Source organism: Schistocerca gregaria, chromosome 6 (assembly GCF_023897955.1).
Source record: "Schistocerca gregaria isolate iqSchGreg1 chromosome 6, iqSchGreg1.2, whole genome shotgun sequence".
Taxonomy (NCBI): domain Eukaryota; kingdom Metazoa; phylum Arthropoda; class Insecta; order Orthoptera; family Acrididae; genus Schistocerca; species Schistocerca gregaria.
In genome coordinates this window covers 99,552,184-99,577,309 of record NC_064925.1, presented here as the reverse complement: position 1 = coordinate 99,577,309, position 25,126 = coordinate 99,552,184, and the positions used below count along the sequence as shown (strand labels likewise).

Here is a 25,126-nt window from a genome sequence, read left to right as displayed (position 1 = left end):
TCATCCACAGCATTCTTACATCACATTGGAACATCAATGAAGATTTTGATGACCTAACACGCCAATTGCTGTTGGTTTGGTCCAGCAACACATTCTAGTGTCCTCTATCGTTTGACAAAAAAATATGTATTGAACAACCTCAGTTCATACTGACTTTTCTGAACATTAGTCATTATATTATCAAGGGAGAAAAACTGTGTGTGAATCGCTATTAATGCAGTACAAACAAACTTTCACAAGTCGTTCAGAGATATCCTCCATGTATATTTATATAAAGGACACATGGTCTCTGGCAGTTGATTACAGAGTAATAATGTAGTTATGACTTATTCAGTTTGTTACTGCAATCACACTAATTTCTTTGGAAGAGCATGCCTGACTTAAGAAGTCTGTAATGTGCAATAACCAAAATGTACGAAACACAAGATACAGAGTAATGAAACGGCCACAAAGCATATGCAAAAGTAGGTGTGGTGCCATTCCTGTGGGAACACCTTAGCACAGTGCCATCTAGCAGTCAGTTAAGCCATACACAAGGTGCATACTAGCTAGCTCTTCACCAGTAAACCATTCCTAATGCTGTGAATCACTGTTAGCACACAGTTAACACTGCCAGAAAAGCGAACCCAAGGCAGAACCGAGCAGTACTGAATAAAAGCTCGAGGGTGAGACGTAAACTAGGCATTACTGTTGTCAACAGCAAGTACCGTGAGTGAATGGAAAAAGTTTGTTTACAGGCAGGACACAGCACACATTGTTGACATTTTTACTGCTGTGCAAGTATGGTCAGTGCAATACAGGTAACTGGGATAAGAAACCAAATGAAATGCGATATTCTATAATGAGCTGCCAGGGACCACAGGTTCCTTACACCACAATATTCGGAAAGCATCCCTGATCAACTTCTGAATGTTTGTCAGTGGAGTTCTGAGTGTGATTGTGAGTACATATACACACACAAATCAAATTATCATCTTCCAACGTAACCCAGCCATTGGCCTGTGCTACAGATCAGCCTATAACCATAACCAAATGGATATTCTGTCTCATCATGCCCTGATTCGTTTAGGCACATAAAATAAATGGTCGCATAATCTGAAAGTTCATTGGTTTATGGACTAAGTAAGAAAACAGCTTTTGAAATGTTATATTATGAAAATGTGCTCCAGATTATATGGAGAGGTCGATAACTAAAATGGTGATACTGAACTGAAATAGGAAGTGAAGAAATTTATGGAGTAATTTCACTAAATGAAGGGGTCAATCGGTGGGACACATCTCGAAGCATCAAGGAATATCACTTTAGTAAAATTTGTAGAGGGCATAAAATTTGTAGAGGTATGCCAAAGATTGACTATAATAAGCAGATTCAAACTGACATAGGTCGCAGCAGTTATGTCAAAATGGAGAGGCTTGCACAAGACTGACTCGTGGATAGCTGCCACAAACTAGTATTTGTGCTGAAGAAGAAAGCAATGACATTATCTGGAAATTCTGGAGTTTACATTTACATCCCAATACATTGAGATTTTTCCCCCTCTGTGTAATTTGCAGGTACATGTTTAAATTATACTACTTTTATAGTCAGTTGGTGCTTTTGGTCAATCAGCCTCAATTTTTCTTCCACTTTATTAATTTACAATTGTCTACAGACAGTTCAAGACTCATCAAGCCTAACATATTTAAATGCAAGCCATCAATCCCACACAGACTAAAAAATGTGTTAGGATCAAAAGAGACTGCAGCCAGGTCTTTTACAGTTGTAATGTTTAAGTTTATTTAGCTGAGTGAAACACTTTCTTGCATATACAGATGTATCTTGTCCAGACATTGCATCTTTTACATAACAGCTTGCTTAGCAGTATGCTTTGTAATCAAATGTATTAGTTTTCTGAGTCAACTACATATAACTAAACCATAAGTTGTAACAGTTTGACACTGTCATGGGTTTGTGTATAAATAATTGTCAGGGTTACTTCTAGCGGATATAAAATATATTTCTGGATATTTATTATTTTTAGTGGTACTACATATTATCAACAAACATTTTAAATAATACAGGGTCATTTATAACATGGCTCCAGCATATTCAAGAAAATACCGTGATTCAATTTTAAATGTGTTCTGGCGAAAGAAAATTAGAATGCAATTGATTTCCACAATTTCCTTTCTGTATTTTGCAACTTACCAGCATTTTTACACTAAAAACACTAGATACAATAATTTTTATCAATTCTGTTCTTCTAGTATTTAGTTTTCCCTTTTAATACTTCTTATTGTTCCCTTCAAGCAGATTTTTGGGCCTGTAAAACAAATAATTTCTGTGTTACAAAACAAGTTAAGAAAGTGTATTTCAGAAAAAAAGTTAAACAGAAATTTCTTTTCAATGAATTAAGACTCTGATATATACATTTTATTGCAGGAAGCAAGTGATACAGAACAATCCCTCGTAATGAAATCAGCACCCTTTGGTAGTACTTTCAGTCTGTGAATAGTGTTGCAAATGTCTGTACCTCTTGCTCAGAGTCCCTACAAACTAGTCAAATCTGGAAAATTAGAGAAGATAAATCCCAGGAAATATTTTAACTTTAAAAACAATTCTAACTCAACATTTTTTCCTTACTGCATTTTTGCTACAACTGAGTAATAAATATGGAAAAATGCAATTGTAAAGATTGCAGTAGTAAATAGATCTACTGATGACTACCAATACTGAATGCACATCTGCATACATGCTTTGCAAGCCACCATAGGTGCACAGTAGGGGTACCTTGTACCACACCTCATCTCCTTTCTTTTTCCAATAGCAAACAGTGAGAGGGGAAAATAGCTGCCTACATACCTCTACATGAGCCCCAAATCCTCTTACCTTTGTAATCTTTACACGACATGTATGATTTATCATTTGCAGCAGAAGAGTAGTTTGCAGTCAGCTTTAAATGCTGGTTCTCTAAATTTTCTCAACAGTGTTCCATGAAAAGGATATTGTCTTTCCTCCAAGCATTCACACTCGATTTCACGAAGCATCTTGATACTACTCACCTGTTGATGAAACCCACAGATAACAAATTTAGCGGCTCACTTCTATAGTGTTTACAAATTCACTTTTATATCGACTTCAGGATATACTGATACTTTAATTATGGACAGTAGCAAAGTCACTTAGTCCATTTGATACTGAAATAATGAACTGAATATTTCAAATATATCAGGGAAAGCTTGTTATGGTAAAGGTAGGAAGAAAAACAAACAAATATTTATTTTCTTTATTAACAACTGTCAGATTTTCACACTGCCATAAGACGTACTCATTTTTATGTGGCACATTTCCCTAGTTGTACTATCTACCATGATTTGAATTGAGGACAAACCAAGTTAATTCTTACACTCTGTATGATCAGAATCAGCACACACAGTGAACACTTCACTGTTACATGCTGACTGTCACTTATGGCAAAATCCCTGATGACAGAGGGCCTGCTGAATCATGCCGAGTAATGCCCCTTTATTTTATCTGCTTCTTCAGTATGGATGGAGTGTCTCCCATCACCCAAATTCCTCAGTGATGTTACAATTTCCACAGTTTTATCTGTAACAATTCAATAATTATCCCAACCATAAACATATTATCAAAAAAACTCCTAACTACACGTGACATCCTAGTGTTAATACTGTTCTGTCAGGCCAAATCTTGTGCAGCAGCACATGGTCTGAACTGAACGATTAACAGAACACCTATTTACTGCAAGGTAAATACATACTACTGTTCAGGAAGGACCGCAAAACAGACTAATTTCAATTTAAGTGGGATATACAGAAATTACATTTTTAACAGTACTGAATGGTGTTTGAATTTTTACTTTTGGTTTATGGAAGAGACAGGCAGCACTAACATGTTTGACTGTGTATAAAGGGCTACAAGGATTTGGAAGATATACATAGCCAAAATACTGTATACCGATGTACTCTTACTAACAACATACACCCGAGTAATGCACTTACTTTACTCCAGGGGAACACAGATAAACTAGAGGGTTTGATACCATACATCAGCTTTGCCCAATGATGTCATATCAAGCCCCAAGATGCAACACAAACACTATTTCAAAATGGCAACAGTAGCCTTAAACCTTTCCATAGTGCACAATTATAAACAAATATAGAATGGTACAAGTTCTTCATAATAATCACTGAAGCTAATGAAAGTATCATAGGAAAATAGGGTTCTGTGTTAAGACAAATTGAGACCCGACATAATATCCGCAAAATCACAATACCAGAGACAAACAAAATGCAACAACAGAAACGTGATCAAACGATAATTTCAAAAATGCAGAAACTGTGCAATGAGAGATAATAAACTATAACTGCTACCAACATTCGATAAGCTACACTGCTCAACTTAAAACCGTGAAACAGATCACACTACAAACAAAATCAAAAGCCAAGACTGACACACACAGCGAAAAACAATGAAAACTGGCAACAGGCAGTAATGACAATGCCAGTTGACCTATATAATTCAACTTTAAATACTGGTACAGAGAGGCCAAGACTCTCACAACAAAAACAACTTCAACAAAACCAAGAACCAAACTTACCAGACACCAAACACCTCATCGGAGGTCCAAATCAAACACAGATAGCACAAAACATAGTGAAAAAATGGTGTGAACAATAATAAGATAACAAAATTCGCCAACCAATTTAAAAACACAGAAACAATAAGAACACACACCATAGTCAACAGAAAACTATGCAATACATGAAAGAAATTCATTCCAAACCTCACCCTCTCCATTTAAAAACGAACACAAAAAAACACTACCACCCAACTTAACCCATACCCCATCCTACCAAATAGAAAACAAACAACAAAAAACCTGCCACCCACTCCTATTTAACTCAAGCCAGAGCCTGTACAACTTTTCCATTAACTACACAAATACCAGAAAAATACATATCTGCAGTACACTTTTACCACCAGCAATACCCACCAAGATGAGCTTGTAAGACAGAATACCACCTATCACCACCACAACAAATTTGATGACACCCCCCCCCCCCAAAAAAAAAAAAAAAATCCCACAATAGTATTGGCACAGGTCCCAGTCTCAGTCTTTAAATTCATTATTATGACTCACAAAAAGGTGATTATTTCACCTGTTGCCGAACTCCTTATATAAAGCAAACCCGTCTAACATAATAGTACACCCCTCTATTATACAGCCTATTCTGTTCCAAAAACCGAAAACCAACATCTTTTACGGCCTCCACCACTCTTCCTCTTACCAAAGCACGACTTATCTACTTCCATTATCACCCTTAGCCCTCTTGATGATCACCTCTACTTAATAGATTCACCCACATCCTTTTACAATTAAAAAAAAAAATCAATTACCCTACTTTCAGAACCATCAGTTTCATGCATGGTGTATTTGAATGAGAGCCGTTAACAAAAATAGTATGTCAGCAGAACTATAACAAAGACAGTCTCAAGCTGTCAAATCATGTTCGGCATCTGACAGACTGCTGCCAATTATCCTGGCAACACTACCACATGCAGCAGTTGGAAGAGTGATGACATAGCCTCTTCGTAAATCTCTTATTATTCTCATACATGTGATATTTACAGTATCCCTTAACAACACCAAACAGTTGCAAAAATTTAGTAGTTTATACAACACACCCTATTTCCGCCCATAAAACTGAACTACTGAAGGTTAATTTTGAATCTCTGTTGCAAAAAATAACAGCAAGATTACAAGTAAACTAAACCAAACAATCCTTATACCATAGACCATATACCTTATTAAAAACAAGAGAATTTACCTAGAAATAAAAGAAGAGATACAATAAATACAACTAAGACAACAAAACATCTGATCACCAAACGTAATTACCACAGTGAACAAAAATTTCACTTCAAAAAATAAAATTGTTAAGCTACTATTCAATATAAAATTAAATTGCACTTACAATTCACAGTTCACGTGAATTCCAATCTTAGAGTTCTCAAGTTACTAAGACTAGCACTACACCCTTGTAAATGACTGAGCTTTTTTGTCAAGCACACACAGTGTACACATACCAACAAAGTATGTCAATTTAAACTCACTTTTGAAATAAATAGTATTCATGCATGCTATATTTTTATTCTAGTAAGAAAGGCTAAAAATACACTTAAAGCATTTCTAAAATTGACTTTGAAACTGTGAGTTTTCAACAACAAGAAGATGAAGAAACGAAATAAGGATCTGTTCCTGGGAATGATTTAGAATGAGAAAAAATATATATACATTACAACCTGTTAAAGAGAATGTTACACAGAAATTCTGATTATTACATCAGCTTCCTGTGAATGGACAGTGAAACATTTAATATCTTGTTTAAGAGCTAATTTTATCCTCTGAGTGACAAAGTACCCTAAGCAAAAATTTATTCTCCTCTACTTGGGCCCCTAATAACAATTCATTAAAATATTATGACTGTGAGCATATAGCTTACATTATCCGGGGCATATAGCTTACATCATCCGTGGAAGAACCAAGGTGCTCATATGTTTTATTTTATTGCACTCCTCCTTGTATGCTGCGTGTAGAATATTTATTCTTTTATAAATTTCCCCTGTGTAATGTATGCTGGGAAAGATGTGACAACTCTACCACTTTGGTAATTGTCACTGCTAATTTATTGTTAACCACTATTTCAGTTTCCATAGTTGTGGAAACTCATTATACAGCAAGCTAAATTGTAATAAAACTATTTTTCACCAAATATATCCAGCAAAGTATAAACATAAAAAATATCTACCATCTTGTCAGATATTCCCATCAGTGAAAACTTCTGACAAACTCACTCTAAACTTGAGAAACACATCAAATGGTACCGTACACTGTCAAATAATTGGCAAACATAGTACAATTTGAAGTATTGTTTGGCATGGGCCTATAGACAATATTTAATCTCTGGATACTTATTGGCTTAATATTGTAAACAAGTGACATCATGGCTCAATGCAGGATGGCTACTCAAACTTGGGGGAAAAGTGTCCTAAAAAAGGTGTTAGGAAGAGGAAGACAGAATAAAGAAGCTCCTGATAAATTAATAGGGAGAGCAGAGGGGGGCAGCATACCACAATGACTTCTTTCCTCCCAGCTGAGCTATATGCCAGCCATAAGCAGTAGTTCAACTGCAGTTTTTAAGCATCATTAATTAATATGTTATAATATTCATGTAATTAATGCACTTTGCATTATTACATATTTTAAAATTTTTGATTTATCACACTCAATAAAATTCAGTTTTAATGCTAGGTTAAAATGTTGCATTCCTTGAGACCTTATGAAACTCCTGAAATTCCCTGAGATTTCCCCGATTTTTTCCGGGTAAAATTTAATTCCCTGAGAATTCCAGGTTTTCCAGAAGAAACATCACTATGTCAATGCCAATGAGTGGTATCAAACATTTGAGTTGACTCCAAACACTATCTGGAACAGAAGTGCGAGACCCAGTAGGGCAAAACAATTACTACAGAGTATCCAAACAAATCTGTTCTGAGTCAGCCATTTTATGATAACAGACAAACAACATTCACATAAACATGGGTGATCTCTGACATGCTCTGTTAATTAATGTATTATATGTTCATTACATATGTTCGTAACTTCCTACTCTGCTAACATACTGATTTCAAAATGCGAATGCCTATGCTAATTTGTAACAATCCAGCTAAAACTGTCAAAAATCAATGAACAAAAAAAGTATTTTATAGAGTGGCAATATTGATCCAAAATCAGTCTTACACTAAGGAGAAAAAAAGGTTTCAAAACTAGTACAAATGAACACATTGCATGAACAGCTATCGTATAAAATACAGACTACACCCTTTATTATTTTAAAAAATTCTGTAAATTACAGTCATAGCACAATCTTCAGTACATTATATTTAAATACATTCAACATAAAAGTCAGAATAAATGTAATGAAACATTACTTAAGGAAGCTAATTAAAGACAATGTTTACATGCAAACCAGCAAGAAGAAAACACCACAAGAAACAGTGGTTAAAGATACCAACAGTGTTACGGACTACAAAGCATCTAAACATAAAAAACCCAGTTGCACATCAAGAAATACAGTTCGGAAACTGGAAGATTTAATAGTGAGCAAAAGTAAGGGCAGGTGCTGCAGAAACATACTGGTGAAAAATCTAGTCAAAGTATGACTTTCAAACTATTATTAAGCCAATGCTCCCCTCTGCAAAAAATTTTTAATAAAAAATATAAACACTTTTAGCCTCAGTGGTTTCTGGTGTGAGGCAGAAACCACTATGGCTCATATGGTTAACACAAGGCCTGACTGCAAGTGATACTGTTATATCAATGTTAGTTCAATGATACTAACAACATATATGACAACATTCTTAAAAACATCAATAATATCTTACCAAGTGTTCATCTTCATAACACGAGAAATTAGTTTTATGCCTAATTCCTGAAAATTTTGGTAAAGAATATATGAACAAACAAATCAGCACAGTTAACCATACTTTAGTGCAAACAGCACACTGTTTGCAATCACGGAACAAAAGCAGGGATAAACTATGAAATGGAATGACTAACAAGTGATAAATTCACAAATCACAATTTTCACTTTAACAAAAAAATGAAATGGGAAGGAGCTCCTTTCATTAATTAAAATTATCAGTTGTACAAAACAACTGCAGCCATCTTTGAACAAAAAAGTCTGCCTGAAGACATCTGTGTTTCACCAGCAATAAAAACAGAGTGAAGGCCAGTAAAGTATGAGTTTTTGTTTTGTTTGAAAGGGCAAAAACAACTGGGGTCATACGCGCCCAAGTCAAAACTACAGAACATGAAGAAACAGAGGAGTTAAAAAATTACTATATGTCAGTCCCACTTGACATAAGAGAAGAAAGCTAAAAGCAGGAAGGTGGAGAAAGGGCTTCAGAAGACATCATACAGAAATCGAGGTCCAAAACTGACAATTAAATGGCCTTGTCATATTGCCTTGATGGATAAAAAGTAAAACATGGTTGCCAGCCCGCATGTCATTTGATAAAACAGCCAATAACTCAGACGGCAAACCCAAGTGGGAACATAAACAGTTAAAAAATGGGCATTCTATCACAAACTGACGGACAGTTAAAACTTGGGTGCAATGTGTACAAAGCGGTGGGGGGCCATCACCTATCGAATGACTAAAGAGACAGTGCCCAATAAGCAACATGGTTAAAATGACCACGACCCGGCGGGAGGACCGAGATGAGGTCATCCAAGCCACTGGGAGTGGCTTAATAAGCTGGAGCTCATTCCCATGAAGAGAGGACCAATAGCAATGCCAAAGGGCACCGCCTTCTGACAGACAGCAACACAGATCATTGGAGGGAATACAGGAACTAGTGGGCTGAGGTACAAGGACTGCAGCCCTGGTAGCAGAGTCAGCAGCCTCATTTCCTGGCAGACCGATATGACCACGAACCTACATAAACATCACACTGGCTCCAAGAGTGAGCAAGTGACAGTTTTCCTGGACCCACTGAACTAATGGATGGGCAGCGCACAGCGCACATAAACTGTGAATAGTGCTGAGTGAGTCTGAGCAGAGAACACAATTGAAAAGTGTGTGTCCCCAGATGTACGCTGTGGCCTGAGACAGGGCGAAGAGCTCGGCTATAAATAATAAGTAGTGTGCCAGAGGACCAATATCAAAAGATGTGGTCGCCAATGATGAACGCACATCTGACAGCACTGTCAGTCCAAGAGCCACGAGTGTACAAAAAGGTAGTATCGCCAAGTTCCAAGCGAAGGTCGTGAAACTGAAGGTGATAGAGCGAAGCTGGAATAGTGTCCTTAGGAAATGAATGAAGGACATGGTGAACACTGGCTGCCACAAAAAGCCAAGATAGTAAAGCATTGATACCCACCGGGAAAGTTGCAGGTAGCGTGAAATTAAGCTGCCGGATCAAGAGCCGAAAGCGGACTCCAGCAGGTAACAGAAGAGGGATGTGCCCCATACTGGCGATCAAAGGAACTTTTGAAGAATGAGCATAGGGTAGGTGGCCACGCATGGCAGACAAACTGAATGCATATCTGCTGAGGAGAATGTCATGGCAGTAGGACAGCGGTAGTTCAGCAGCTTCTGGATACAGACTCTAAAACGAGCTAGTGTGAAACGCACTTGTGGCCAAACAGATGCCACAATGGTGGATAGTATTGAGACGGTTTAAGAGGGACAGATGTGCAGGTGCATTAACGAAACACCCGTAGACTAGTATCGAATGGACAAGGGACCAGTGCAAACAGAGGAAGATGGTTCGATCTGCACCACATGAAGTACCATTGAGGACACACAAGACATTGAGGGACTGCATACAGTGGGCTGCCAGGTAAGACATGTGGGAGGACCAAGAAAGTTTCCGATCTAGCACAAGCCCCAGGAATTTCTAGTTTCAACAAATGGAACAGCAACAGGCCCAAGATGTAAGGATGGTGGAAGAAACCAATTGCGCCGCCAGAATTTCATATAAACAGTCTTTTCAGTGGAAAAACAAAAGCCATTGTCGATGCTCCTTGAGTAAAGACAATTGACACACTGCTGAAGATGCCGCCCAATGAGACAAGTCCATGGAGAACTGCAATACATGGCAAGGCAAAATTGTCACCGAGAGCTGTAGATGCCCGGCAGGAGACAGTCCATTATGGGGTTAATGGCGATAGCAAAGAGGACGATGCTCAGGACAGAACCCTGTAGCACACGGTCTTCCTGGATAAAGGTGTCCGACAAGGCAGAACCTACACATACCACATACCTAGAAAACTTCGTCTTTTAAAATTGCTGAAAGAAACAGGGCAGGCGGCTACGGAAGCCCCATGTGTAGGGAGTACGAAGGATACCAATCCTCCAGTAGGTGCCATAGGCTTTCTCCAAATCAAGAAACACAGCCCTTGTCATATTTCCACAAGAAAACCATTTATGACATGGGTGGAAAAAGTGACTAGATGGTCAACTGCAGAATGGCGTGCTCGAAATCCACGCTCTGCAGTGATTAGTAAACAGCGAGTCTGGGGCTACCATACCAGCCCCGCATGAATCATACATTCCATCGCCTTGCAAACACAACTGGTGAGAGAAATGGGGTGGTAGCTACATGGAATGTGTTTGTCCTTACCGGGCTTAGGTATGGCCATGACAGTGGCCTCATGCCAGCGTTTGGGAAACAGGAAACCTGCCTTCTGCCCAGATGTAGTTTTTCATATTAATCAGAAAGTGCTTGCCCACAAGAGAAAGAGAGCCATGGTGAGCTGGCGCCAATGTTATTTTTTTCCATGTATCGTTGTGATCAATTGTGGTTGAGCTAAGTTGTCTTTGCTTTTCACGTGTCTTATCTTGCGGGTTGGCAGGTGCAGCGAGTTGGTTGTTAGCCTACGACAGGTAACCCTGGAGATCTTGTGACTTCACAGGGAGACAAGTGTCAATGGCTGCCAAACGAGCATGATGATTGTTACATGTTGTGTGAAATTGGTTGGGCATTTTGCCGACACGGGCAGCTTGGAGATACAAGTTCTGCGACTTCGCTGGGAAAAAATTTTGAAGGGAAGTGGTGAAGCTGGGAAACCCACTTCCTCGTATTGTATACCTGATATGAAGTAAGTTGCCATTATTGTGTTTGTTCACTAACACTCTCAGAGCCATTTAAACTTATTATTATGGTGAGACTTTCATAGTGCAACCTTAAGACGATGTGGAAAAGTTCAGTTGGCCTAGCTAAATGGTGGCCGTTACTTGGAAGTTCTCAGAAGTTTTACTAGTGCTTTGTGTCTCTTGCAATCAATTGATTTTATGTTGCCGTTTTTAAAGCCTGCACTCTATTAATACAGTTGTCCACGTACAAGTTAGTTGAAGGGTCTGCCGAGTGTTTCATTGTTTCAGAGTTATTGGAACGTCTTTGTGATTTGGGCAGGAATTTTTGATTGTGCCAGCACCTTGGTGGGGAGTGAAATGTCATCAGAGGTCTAGGCCTGGTAGTGTTCAAGAACCTGGCCACTACCGGGAGTGGTTCACATATTGCCTTCCAAATTTAAGTGCCACTGTAATTGTTTTATTATATGTATTTTCAGAAAAATCCTATATGGGAGATTGAATTTCTGACTTTTGTCAGTGATTCTATTTTCATAATAAGGGACTGTTTGAGTACTGAGTACATTGGGTTTCTAACTATTTGAAAAGCTTTATCTAGTGGCTCATCCAGAATTTGTAGTTCTCACATTTCTTTTTAAAGGTGTAATGTCAATAAACTGTCTTAATTATGAAGTGTGACTACCAACCAGGATTCCATTCCACTTCCTCTTTTATGGTATTTAAGATATGGTGTGTAAGTGTGGTACAATTAAGGAATCGTATATCAAAAAAGTGCCGCACCATCTGAATGTTTGGCCCTGGGCATGGAGGATCGCGATGAGGTGAGAGCATGATCTAGCTCCCTCATAGTAAAGACAGCAATGAAGCACTCATGATTCTAAGAAGAGAAGGGTATCACCTGAGCCGCCTCTGCTCACTCAAGATGGAGGAATGCAGGATTATAGGGGGAGGAGCTCAAAATCTCTGTAAAATGGTGACCAAAGGTGTTGGAGATAGCAATAAGGTCCATGTTGACATCATCTGCTGCTGTGTTGCCGGAAACTGGGGAAATGGATCTTGGTCCCAGAGAGCCCTCTGAGGTTGTCCCACATCAGGGAAGAATGCGTGCAACTGTTAAAATAACTAGTGAGTGAAATCCAGCTAGCCTTCTTGCTACCCCAAAGAATGCGATGACGCTGTGGATGCATCTGTTTATAATGAATGCAGTTTGCCATTGTAGGATGGCGGTTATAAATGTGGAGAGCATGTCTCCATGCGCAAATAGTGTCGCGGCATGCCTCAGTCCACCAGCAGACCAGGACGGGGAGGGGGACCAGGACAAGGCATGGTAAAGGAAAGAGGAAGTGCGAGGAATGGAATGTTCTGCTGCGGTAACAATAACAGTTTTAAGATATTCCACCTGGTCATCTTGTTCTTCGAAAGTCATCAGGGAGGGGTAAAACTTCTGGTTGGCCTTAGTTAGCTGCCATTTGGATATGCACACAAGTGGAGTAAGAGTCTGCAAATGACTAGCACATGGGAAGTGGTCGCTCAAGTATGTGTCAGAGAGAACAGACCACTTGAAACGACAGGCAAGCTGGACAGTGTGGAAGGATAGGTCCAAATGGGAATAGGTGTGCATGGAGTCTGAGAGGAATGTGGGTGCGCCTGTGTTAAGGCAGAAGAGGTTAAGCTGATTAAGATGGTCAGCCAAGAGGGCACCTCTCCGACAGGTTCTGATAGAGCGCCAAAGGAGACTGTGAGCATTAAAGTCAACGAGCAGCAGAAAGAGGTGAGGTAGCTGCCCAATGAGCTCGAGGAAGTCTGTCCTGTTGACATCAAATGACTTACTTGACTTAATTCCTATGGCCCCTATGGGGGCATAGGGCATCCAGGAGAACTCCCCATCTGTCTCAGTCTTTGGCCATTTGTCTGAGTTCTGCCCAGGTCTTGCCAACTCTTAGCTTCCCCTTCCACTGTCCTCTTCCATATGCCCCTTGGTCTTCCTCTCTTCCTTGTTCCCTGGGGATTCCATCCCAATGCTTTTTTCTCGGTGGCTCCGTCTGGTTTTCTCAAGGTGTGCCCCAACCAGCCCCACTTTCTCTCTCGTATCTGGTCTTTTATAGGTATCTGGTTTGTTATTCGCCAGAGCTCCTCATTACAAATTTTTTCTGGCCACCAGATATTCATGATGCATCGAAGACATCTATTTATGAAGCTTTGTAACTGGGATGTTATCTTTTTATCCATTTTCCAGCTTTTACAGAAGGACAGCCTTCACATTTGTATTAAAAATACGGATTTTTCTTTTGTATGTGATATTTCTATTTTTCCATATTGGATACAATTGTATGAAGGCAGCATTTGCCTTTTTAATGCGGTTTTTCACGTCATCTCCAGCTCCACCATCTTCCGCCACTATACTACCCAGATACAGGAATGAGTTTACAGTCTCCACCCGCTGCTCACCTATTAACAGTGGCACCTTCATGTTCCCTGCATTTACTCTCATTTTGTTTTGCCTGTACTTATCTTGAGGCCAGCAGTCTCCGCTTCTTCTTTCAGGAAGTTTAATTTAGCTTGCATATCAGTCAGCGTTGGAGCTAATAAAACTATGTCATCTGCAAAATCCAAATCCTCCACACGTTCGTGGATCCCCACTGGATTTCTCGTCTCCTGCCTGCTGTGACTCTTCTCATAACAGAGTCTAGAATGAGTAGAAAAAGTGTTTGTGACAAAATGCAACCCTGCCAGACTGCAGTTGTTACTTTTATGGGCTCTGTCATATTTCCCATGTGGAGTACGCAGTATTTGCAGCCATCATATAGATATGTTATCATGTTTAAGATGTTCTGTGGTAGTTGACATCAAATAATGGAGGAATATTAACAGTACAAAGGGAAAAGGTCATGTGAGGAAGGAAAAGGCGAACTGCAAGGAAAAGGTCATGTGAGGAAGGAAAAGGCGAACTGCAACGTCTTGAAGATGGGTAGTCAGGGAGATGGGTTGAACATGATCATCATCCCATATGAGCAGCACGACTCCCTCATTAGAAGGAATGCCGACCTGAAGGTGATAGAGCGAGGCTGGAATAGTGTCCTCAGGAAGCGAATGAAAGCCAATGTTAACATGGGCTGCTTTACGGAGCCAAGGTGGTGAAGGGTTCACACCAACCGGGGAAGTTGCAGGTAGTGTGAAGTTAAGCCGCCGGAGCAGGTGCCGAAAGAGGACTCCAGGAGGTAATGGAAGAGGGACATGCCCCATATTGGTGACCAAAGGAATCAACAAAGATTGAGGCATAGGATGGGTGGCCATGCATGGCAGACAAATGACATTAATACCTGCTGAGGAGAAAGTCATGGTGGTAGGACAGTGGTAGTTCAGCAGCTTCAGCAAACAGACTCTCAACCAGGCTAGTGTAAAAGGTGCCGAAGGCCAAACAGATGCCACGGTGAAGCATAGTGTTGGAATGCCATAAGATCGACGGACATGCAGATGCGTAAGCAAAGCACCCATAGTTGAGTTTCGAATGGACAAAGGACCGGTACAAGCATAGGATGGTTCTATCTGCACCGCAGGAAGTACCATTGAGGACACGTGGGACATTGAGTGACCGCATACAGTGGGCTGCCAGGTAAGATGCATTGTAGGACCAAGAGAGTTTCCTTTCGAGCATGACCCCCCAGGAATTTCATAGTTCCAATGCATGGAAGAGTAACAGGACCAAAATGTAAAGGTGGTGGGAGAAACCAATTGCGCCACCAGAAATTCAAAGAGACAGTTTTGTCAATGGGAAAACGAAAGCCATTGTTGATGCTGCTGGAGTAAAGACAATCAGGAAATCACTGAAGACTCCGCTCAGTGAGACAGGCCCACGAAGAACTGCAATAGACGGTACAGTCTTTGACAAAAAGGGAGCCGGAGATGCCTGGCGGGAGACAGGCGATTACAGGGTTAATGGCGATAGCAGAGGATGGCACTCAGGAAAGAACCCTGAGGAACACGGTTTCCTGGATAAAGGTGTCCGACAAGGCAGAAACCACACGCATCTTGAAAACTCTGTCTCTTTCAAATTCTTGAAGGAAACAGAGCAGGCAGCCATGGACGCTCCACGTGTAGAGTATGGAGGGTACCGGTTCTCCAGCAGGTGTCATAGGCTTTCTCCAAATCCAAAAACATGGCCACAGTCTGGGATTTCCACAGAAAACCATTCATGACATGGGTGGATAAAGCAACAATGTGGTCAACTGCAGAACGCCGCTGTGCTCAAAATCCACACTGTGCAGTCATTAGTAAATTGCAAAACTCTAGCCACCATACCAGCTGACGTTAATCACACGTTCCATCACCTTGCAAACACAGCTGGTGAAAGAAATGGGGCAGTAGCTAGAAGAAAGGTGTTTGTCATTACCGGGCTTAGCTATGGGCTTGACAGTGGCTTCACACCAACGCCCAGAAAATTTATATTCTGCCTAGATGCAGTTTTATGTATCAAGTAGAAAGTGCTTGCCCACAAGAGAAAGGTACTGCAACATCTGAATGGACAGCATCTGGCCTTGGGGCACAGGATCAGGATGAACTGAGAGCACCAGCTAGCTCCCTCACAGTAAAGGCAGCATTGTAGCACTCATAATTCTGAGAAGAGAAGGGTATCTCCCAAGCCTCCTCCGTTTGTCTCCGATGGCGGAAGGCAGTGTGATAGGGGAGAGGGCTCAAAATTTCCATAAAATGGCAGCCCGAGGTGTTTGAGATAGCAAGAGGGCCCACAATGACATCATCCGCTACTGTCAGGCTGAAAATTGGTGAATGTATCTTGGTACCAGAGAGCCACTGGTGGTTGGCCCACACAACTGAGGAAGGGATGGAACTGTTAAAGTAACTAGTGAATTAAATCCAGCTAGCATTTTTTCTATCCTGAAGAACGCAATGACGTTTTGCATGCATCTGTTTATAATGAATGCAGTTTTCCATCATAGGATGATGGTTAAAAACGCGGAGAGCACATCTCCGAGGGCGAGGGCCTCAGTCCACCAAGGGACTAGGACACAGTATGGTAAAGAGGAAGTGGGAGGCATGGAATGTTCTGCAGCAGTAAGGATAGTGTTTGTGAGATATTCCACCTGGTTATCTCAACTGATGTAATCTTGTTCTTCAAAGTTCACCAGTGAGGAGTAAAGCCACCAGTCAGCCTTAGTAAGCTGTGATTTTGGTGTGCACGCATGTGGGGTATGAGTCAGCAGATGGATAGCACATGGGAAATGGTCGCTCAAGTATGTGTCAAAGAATAGATCACTCAAGACGATGGGCAAGCCGGGCAGTGCAGAAGGATAGGTCAAAATGGGAATAGATGCGTGTGGAGTCGGAAAGGAATGTGGGTGCTCCAGTGCTAAGGCAGAAGACGTTAAGCTGCTTAAGAAGATCAGCCAAGAGGGCACCTCTCTGACAAGTTTTGGGAGAACCCCAAATGAGATGAAGCACATTAAAGTCACCAAGTAGCAGAAATTGCTGAAGCAGGTGCCCAATAAGCTGAAGGAAGTCTGCCCTGGTGACACTGAATGATGGAGGGATGTAAATGATACAAAGGGAAAATTCAGATGAGGAAGGAAAAGGCGAACTGCAACAGCTTTAAGATGCATAGTCAAGGGATGGGTTGACTATGAATGTCATCCTGTATGAGCAGCATGATGCCTCCAAGATGGAATGCCAACTTCAGGGGGAGGTCAAAACAAATTGGGAAGAAATGTGAGAGCTCAAAGCGGTCATGAGGAAGCATTTTTGTTTCCTGAAGGCAGAGTACAAAGGGATGCTTCAATGTTAAAAGCAGCCATAAATCCCCTTTGTGGGGCCAAAGGCCACGAACATTCCATTGGACGAGAATCATGAGGAGGAAGATGTGAAGGGGTGTCACCTCAGTGGCTCCCGAGTGACAGTCTGCAAAGACATTCAGCTACAGGGCACAGAAGCATGAGGATACTGCTCCATGAGGACCACAGAAGCATCGGCTTGCTTGTACTGTTTGTCTGTGGAGTCCAATGCAGAAAAACAGTTGGTGGTGTGCACTGGTGATACAGATGCCGGCGGGGCTAAGGTAGCACATGGCAACACCATCAAAGAGCATCATCTTCAAGTCTGCGAAGAAGAAGGTTGATTGCCTTTGTTGGACTTCTTTGAGCCTTTCTGGTTAGCAGAGGAAGACACAGGTGTCGGCTGGTTGGAGGGACATAGGATGTCTTCACAGGAGTACTCCTCCTGTCCTTTCTGACCTCCCGGTTGTGTATCTAGTAGCTTCGCCCCTTGAGGTGAGAGTTTGATGGCTTGTTGTACAGCTGGATGGGGGCATGGTGATGCTACCTTGACACTGGGTGATTTCACAAACTCAGAGCTGAATGTAAGGCCACATGGCCATGTCCTCCATGGAGTGAGAGGTAGCAAGAACAGAACTCTAAGTGCCAGACGGGAGAACACAGGGTTCGCAACTAGACAATAACTTGCAGCCGACTGGGTAAGGCACTTTTTCCTTTACCCGGATCCTCTGGACAGCCTGCTCAGTAAGATACATGGGACAATCCCGAGAGGTGGTGGTGTGGCCACCATTGCTGTTGATACAGTGGGGAGGAGGTGGTCACCCTCATGCGCATCCCTAACACAGGTTACACATTTGGCTATGTGTCGACAATACATTTTAGTGTGGTTGAAACAATGACACTGGTAGCAGCGCAGGTTCAGAATGCACAGTTGGGCTGTGATAATTTCACAGCCTGCTTTGATCTTGGATGTAAGCACGATTCTATAAAGGTGAGAAAAAGAGTGCAGGCAGGCACTAAGGAGGAATCTACCTTTTTCATCACCAGATGGATGGTAATGATACTCTGAATGAGATTTTCACTCTGCAGCGGAGTGTGCGCTGATATGAAACTTCCTGGCAGATTAAAACTGTGTGCCCGACCGAGACTCGAACTTGGGACCTTTGCCTTTCGTGGGCAAGTGCTCTACCATCTGAGCTACCGAAGCACGAATCACGCCCGGTACTCACAGCTTTACTTCTGCCAGTTTCAATGATACTATGATCAGAGAGGTAAGACTGAATTTCAGTCTCTGTCAGACTATCGAGCAGCCTAGTGTAGGTAACACCATGGGAAGAATTCAGAGGTCTATTGCTCTTGACACAAACAGGATAGCAGTGGAGAAGCAAGGCGACAAGCAGTTGTTGGGTTTGAGAATCAGAAGTTGTCTCCGAAAGCAAGTGCCATTCCATAAATGAGAGCATGATTTCACAGGGCCAGCAATACCATCAACACCTTTCTGAATAGTAAACAGATTTATCGTTGCGAAGCACTGACTGTCTTCATTACATGAAACATGAGGAACAGTGGTGCATCTGGCTGTGTCTTTGAATCCTTATCCTTATTCCATTTACTTTTCATAGACGTTGACTGTGAAGATGATTGGCTCATTGCAAGAAAATCCCCCATGATTGCCAGCATCTCCGATGGCCACTCCTTCCAACTGGGAGAGCCCTTCACAGGGGGCACACCCACCTTAGGTGATTGTTCACACCTCAGGTCACACTTTCCACACACCTGACAGAGGAAACAATCAGCAATTTGGTAAGGTAGCAGCTCAGGCAATCACCCCTCCCTGGACCTGGCCTGTGAACCCAGAGCTAGGAATTACCCATTACCCCGTCACCTGTAATGCGTCAGACGTGCGGGGTGGCCATCAGGACTGCACAGGGAGGGAGATGAAAAAGAGTAATCCCTAATGCCGAAATGGAGGAATGAGACAAGAAGGGAAACAAAGAAAGGAAAAGGGAACAAAATTACAGTGGTGAGACTATTCTTATGTCAGTGACAGACAATGTGGATCATTTCAATAACACACCAGACATTTTCCCCAAGGGAGGGGAAAAAGACTAGCAAGAGGATAGACATACAACACAGAAGGGAAAAGATGCTGCAAAGGCTGGGGCCCATGGTGGCCATGCACGAACCTGTCACAGAGTGGCGAGCTCCCTTGGGAGTGAAGTATGAGTGCCTAAGATGAAAGAAACACGTCTCAGCAGGTGGATTATTATTAGAAACATCAAAGCACAAGAAAGATAGGATCCAGAATACCGGCTGGCAACGAGAATTTTTAACAGCTAACAATGCTGGATATACAAAAAAAAAATAAGAGGTCAGGGAAGAAACAATACATTCCCTATTGCTTCTTTCTTCAAATTGATCCACTACAATGTTCAGTCTCAATCCAACAAACTGAATTAAATAAAAATCTTGCTAAACAATGTGAGTGATTTCTGTTTCATGCTTTATTGAGCACTGGTTAAATAAAGACATGTTAGAACAGTTCAAATTAGTTGCCAAATTTTGTAAATTCTCAAACACTCTGGTAGCTGCATATGTGTCAGATAATATATAATCCTACAATATAACCAAATTTGACAACTCTCACACAGAATGAGACAGTTGTCAAATCAAAGTATTGTGATTTGTGTATATAGACCACCAAATTTTAATAAAGTTTTTTATCATCATACCGTAGCATTGACGAAATATTTCAACATCCTCCAGATAAATGTAATCATGTGTTAAGACTAACACCAATTTCCCCAAATCCAATAAATTTAAAGGTGAAGTCAAGGATTTGCTGAAGTCCTTGGCTTAAAACTAGCTGTAACTAATCCAACTTGTATAACCAGTAGTTCTGGGGGAAAAAAGTGATTTGTTAGATTACAACAAGGAACTTCATGGAAAAAACAGTACAATAACTGACCCCACTGTAGTGGCTGGTAAATTTTAAAGATACTTTTCAAATATAGCGTAACACCTGCTTACGAAACATAACAATACACAAACCAACAGAATAAACTACAACCCGATTCAAAAATCGGTACAAGAATACATTTCGGGCCTCCTATAACACCTGAGGAATTATCTAAAGTTATAAACAACCACCCAATAAAAATATCTTGGGTGCTGAAGAAATACTGGATATTATCATCAAAGTATGTGTATTCATTGTAGAACATATTCACAATTTGTCAGGCACGAGTGGCGTATTGCCTAAAAATCTGGAAACTGCAAAAGTAACACCACTGTACAAGAACAGAAGACGTGTGAAGCTGCCAACTATAGGAGTTTTTTCGCACTTCAGCAAAATTCTTGAGAAACTGTTTGTTAGGTGATTAACAGCCTTCCTAAATAAACAAACGATAAGCGATTCACAATGTGGATTTCAAACTTGCAGATCAACCCTGTCAGCTGTTTTTGCCCTCCTATACAAAAACAGCATGTTTCCAGCATACTCCTTGACCTTGGTGAAGCTTCTGATGTAACTGATCATGATATTCTGTTGCAGAAACTAAGTAACTATGGAATGCCAGGCCTACCAAACAACTGGTCCAATCTTATCTCCATGATCAACAACAAATCACTCAAATTGAATACTAAGATACAAAAACATACAAAATTTCTAATTTATACAACAAAGTGCAAAAAAATCAGATGAGATCATTAAAGGACAGTTCTTGTGTTCATTCTTTTTGATCTCTTAAGTTAACAATCTAGCAGAAAATTTAACTAATGGGGTCACAGTACTTCTCGCAGATGACATAAATACCCCAATTAAGTCACACCACGAAGACACTTTAAAAAGTTGTGGATTTAATACGATAATTAACACAGTGGTTCAGAACTAAGCAGCTAGTAATAAATATCTGAAGAACCAATGACTCAGTTCCTACACTACAAAGAAACTCAACCCTGCAACATCTATTTTTTAGATTAGCAGAAAAACTGTCATTGGCGAGTGAAATAAAATTTTTGGTGAACATATAAAAAATAAATAAATCTGAAATGGGAGAAACAGCTGGATAACATAAATGAAAAATTAAATACACTAACACATGCTATAAAAATGGGTTAACGGAAAAGTCCGATTCCACCTGTCTGCTTTGACCAATGATTGGCGGAAACGACCATTCACAACAACTCCCATATCACGACTGACGTCATTACATAAACTTGACAGCAAACAGAAAAATAGATCAAAAAACCATCAAACACATTTCTAAAAAAACATAAAGAAACTAACGGGACAAGCAGAGGAAATTAGTGGTTTTTGGGTGGGGACATATTAAAAAACGCACACACTAAACCAAACGATAAAACTACCACAACCTTCCCAAAATCAACTGAAAACAATATCCACTGGAATCTAACACTTCCCTTGCCCTATACAGGTCACAAAAAATCACTACCTCAAAAAACACAAGACAAAATTGGAATCCAACACTTCCTATTGACCTATATAGGTCAGCAGAAAATACAGATACCAAAACACCCACAGCTACAGCCACACATTGAAACTGAATACTTCCCTTCACTTATAAAGACTGACAAACTCACAATACCATATCACAAATCCCCCCCCCCCCCACACACACACACACAATCAAAGCCCTTGAAACAAATAATCACCAAAAACAAAACAAAAATCTGAATCACACACTACAACTAAAAATACTACAACAAAACAAATCCTCCACAGTAGAATCAAAAAACCTCGACCACCCCACACCCACCTACCTCCCCAAACCTTACCAACACCCACCCCCTCCCAAACCTCACTAACCCATAACCTTCAACCTATACACCTTACTGACAGCCCTTAAAAAATCCCTAAAAATACAACAGCCCTCAGGGACGCTCTTCTGCCAACAGTATTCATCTACATGAGCCTGAAGGCTAGAAGAGCGCCTCTTCCCCCTCCCAATAACAGATTTAACAGCCTCGCAAAACCCCTCTATAGTATTAGTACAGGCTCCACCCTGATATTTCTTAAACTCGACATCGTGGTTAACTACTAAATGCTGATACCTCTGCCGACCCAACCCACTATAAGAAGAAAACCCATCTGAAACTACAGTACTACCCTCTTCTACATATTCCTGAACCAAACCCACTAACTCCCTTTTTGTACAATGCTCAACAACTCTAAAAACACATTCTGAAGACCCTGCCCCCAATACCACAGCCCTCCACACCCATAAACCAACCACAGGCTTACCCCTCCCATACTTTCTCCTCCCAAACTGCGACTTGTCAATTTCCATGACCACCCCAGGCCCACCCAACTTACTCCTGTATTTAATGTATTCAGAACAACAACGAAAAAAGTGAAAATGGAAAAGTACATGCTCGACCGCTGCTTCTTGTGTGTTTCTTAGTTTTTGGAACACCATAAAAAGCAGTGTAAATAATTGAAAGTTCTTAACCATACAATTCCTTCAATCATATTATTTGTTTTTCAAAATATGTTTCTGACATATGCAATATATACTCAATTATTTTTCAAAAGCTTAATAGGGCCTATGTATTTACCATATAAAACCTGATCTGTTCCATACTGTGTACGAACTATGTACTAAATTACTATTTGCATGGTCAATAAAGAAATACAAATATTTAACAGTATTCGCTAGTAAATGAACACATCACCTGTATCAACAGCATGGTCGCATGATATTCCAGTACACATGGAAAATTCAATTTCATCAGATTCAGAACCTGAAAGATTGGTAAGTTTTGATCTTTTGCATAGATGTTTTCTTAGTTTAAAAGAAATTAATTCTGTGGGGGTTCTTGCATAATTGCAGATACTTGTGGGCATGTGCACTGGCTTGCCCTTCTGCAGAATAACTGCAGTCTTTCGAACACAAAACTTTTGATATTTCTGTAGGTTTCAATTTTCCATTTCTTGGCCTTTTATTTTATTGATATGCTACCACCATGCTCTGTCAACGGGACACGAACAGCGTAACTGTTCAGTTCCTGGCCTACATAAACAACCTACACTATGTGATCAAAAGTATACGGACGCCTGGTTGAAAATGACTTACAAGTTAGTGGCCCTCCATCAATAATGCTGTAATTCAATACGGTGCTGGTCCACCCTTAGCCTTGATGACAGCTTCCACTCTCGCAGGCATACGTTCAATCAGGTGCTGGAAGATTTTTTGGGGAATGGCCGCCCACTCTTCACGGAGTTTTGGGCTGAGGAGAGGTATCTATGTCAGTCGGTGAGGCATGGCACGAAGTCTGCCTTTCAAAAACATCCCAAAGGTGTTATACAGGATTCAGGTCAGAACTCTGTACAGGCCAGTTCATTACAGGGATGGTATTGTCGTGTAATCACTCTCCCACAGGAGGCCGTGCATTATGAACATGTGCTCGATCGTGTTGAACGATGCAATCGCCATAGACGAATTGCTCTTCGACAGTGGGAAGCAAGAAACTGCTTAAAACATCAATGTAGGTCTGTGCTGCGATAGTGCCATGCTAAACAACAAGGGATGCAAGCCCCTTCCATGAAAAACACGACCCACTACAACACCACCGCCTCCGAATTTTACTGTTGGCACTACGCACACTGGCAGATGCCGTACACCGGGCTTTCGCCATACCCACAGCCTGTCATCGGATTGCCACATTGTGTACCGTGATTCGTCACTCCACACAGCGTTTTTCCACTGTTCAATCGTCCAATGTTTAGGCTCATGTGTTAAGAACGCAGTCGACCACGTCTGACATGCGCAACTGTGACTTTATTTCTTCGCCACATAGAAGGCGCATGGAAAGCCTTACCTTAAATCATCAAGCACTAATAAGGTATACAGCTGAATTCTGTAGCTATCTGTACCGCGCATCTCATCTAGCATCTACCCTAACGAAACCGCTTCAGTACTTCATCGGCTACTCTGTTTGACACTGATTTCAGATTTGACAAGATCAGAAATTATGTTTGTCAATTTGGGGCAGCGTTGCCAACTGTGATACGTATTTCGTCTAACCAACACCATCTGCCGGAAATCGACCACAAAAAAGTACTTGTATTAGGATCATGCTTTACATATAGTAAAAGCACTCTATTTTTTGCATTCTCTTTCTTTCTTCCGACTAATGAATATTAACATTTCCATATTACGATAACACTTTCCCTTAAGGCCCGTCCACACGCAACGATCTGTCTGCGCAAATGTCTGCGCACATAACATCTGCGCAGAGATATCGTTGCGTGTGGACACAAGATTTGCACCAACCTGAGGTGTGTGCAAACCTGGGAGTTGGAGTTGGTGGTTTGAGCGAAACCTTTCAAGTCTGTGGGTTCGAACCGCATCTGTGCAGACAAGTTGGAGCGTGTGGATAGGAGATCGCCGCAAATCTGGTGCGAAACAGCTGTTTGCTCAGTCTAGTGTTTGTATTTGTGGGCACAGGGCATTAAAATGGCTGATACTCGTGTGATCTCGAGAGTTCGTAAATGAATTCATTGAAATATATAGAAACTACCCATGTTTGTGGAAGATTAAAAGTAAAGAATATAGTGACCGAGACAAAAAGACAGCACCATACAAAGTTCTAATTGAAAAATTGCGGGCAGTTGACGCCTCGGCAAATAGATACAGTAATTTAAAAAAAAATCGTTG

The 25,126-nt window shown here is 41.0% G+C and overlaps 1 long non-coding RNA gene across 1 annotated transcript; it reads right to left on the bottom strand.

Annotated features, from left to right (window-relative positions):
- Positions 1 to 1,988: 1,988 nt before the first annotated feature.
- Positions 1,989 to 24,457, bottom strand: LOC126278087 (uncharacterized). Its single transcript, XR_007550643.1, has 4 exons — positions 24,288 to 24,457; positions 3,387 to 3,589; positions 2,870 to 3,042; positions 1,989 to 2,303 (listed from the first exon to the last, which is right to left on the bottom strand). It is a non-coding gene; the product is annotated as an uncharacterized LOC126278087 (long non-coding RNA).
- Positions 24,458 to 25,126: the final 669 nt, after the last annotated feature.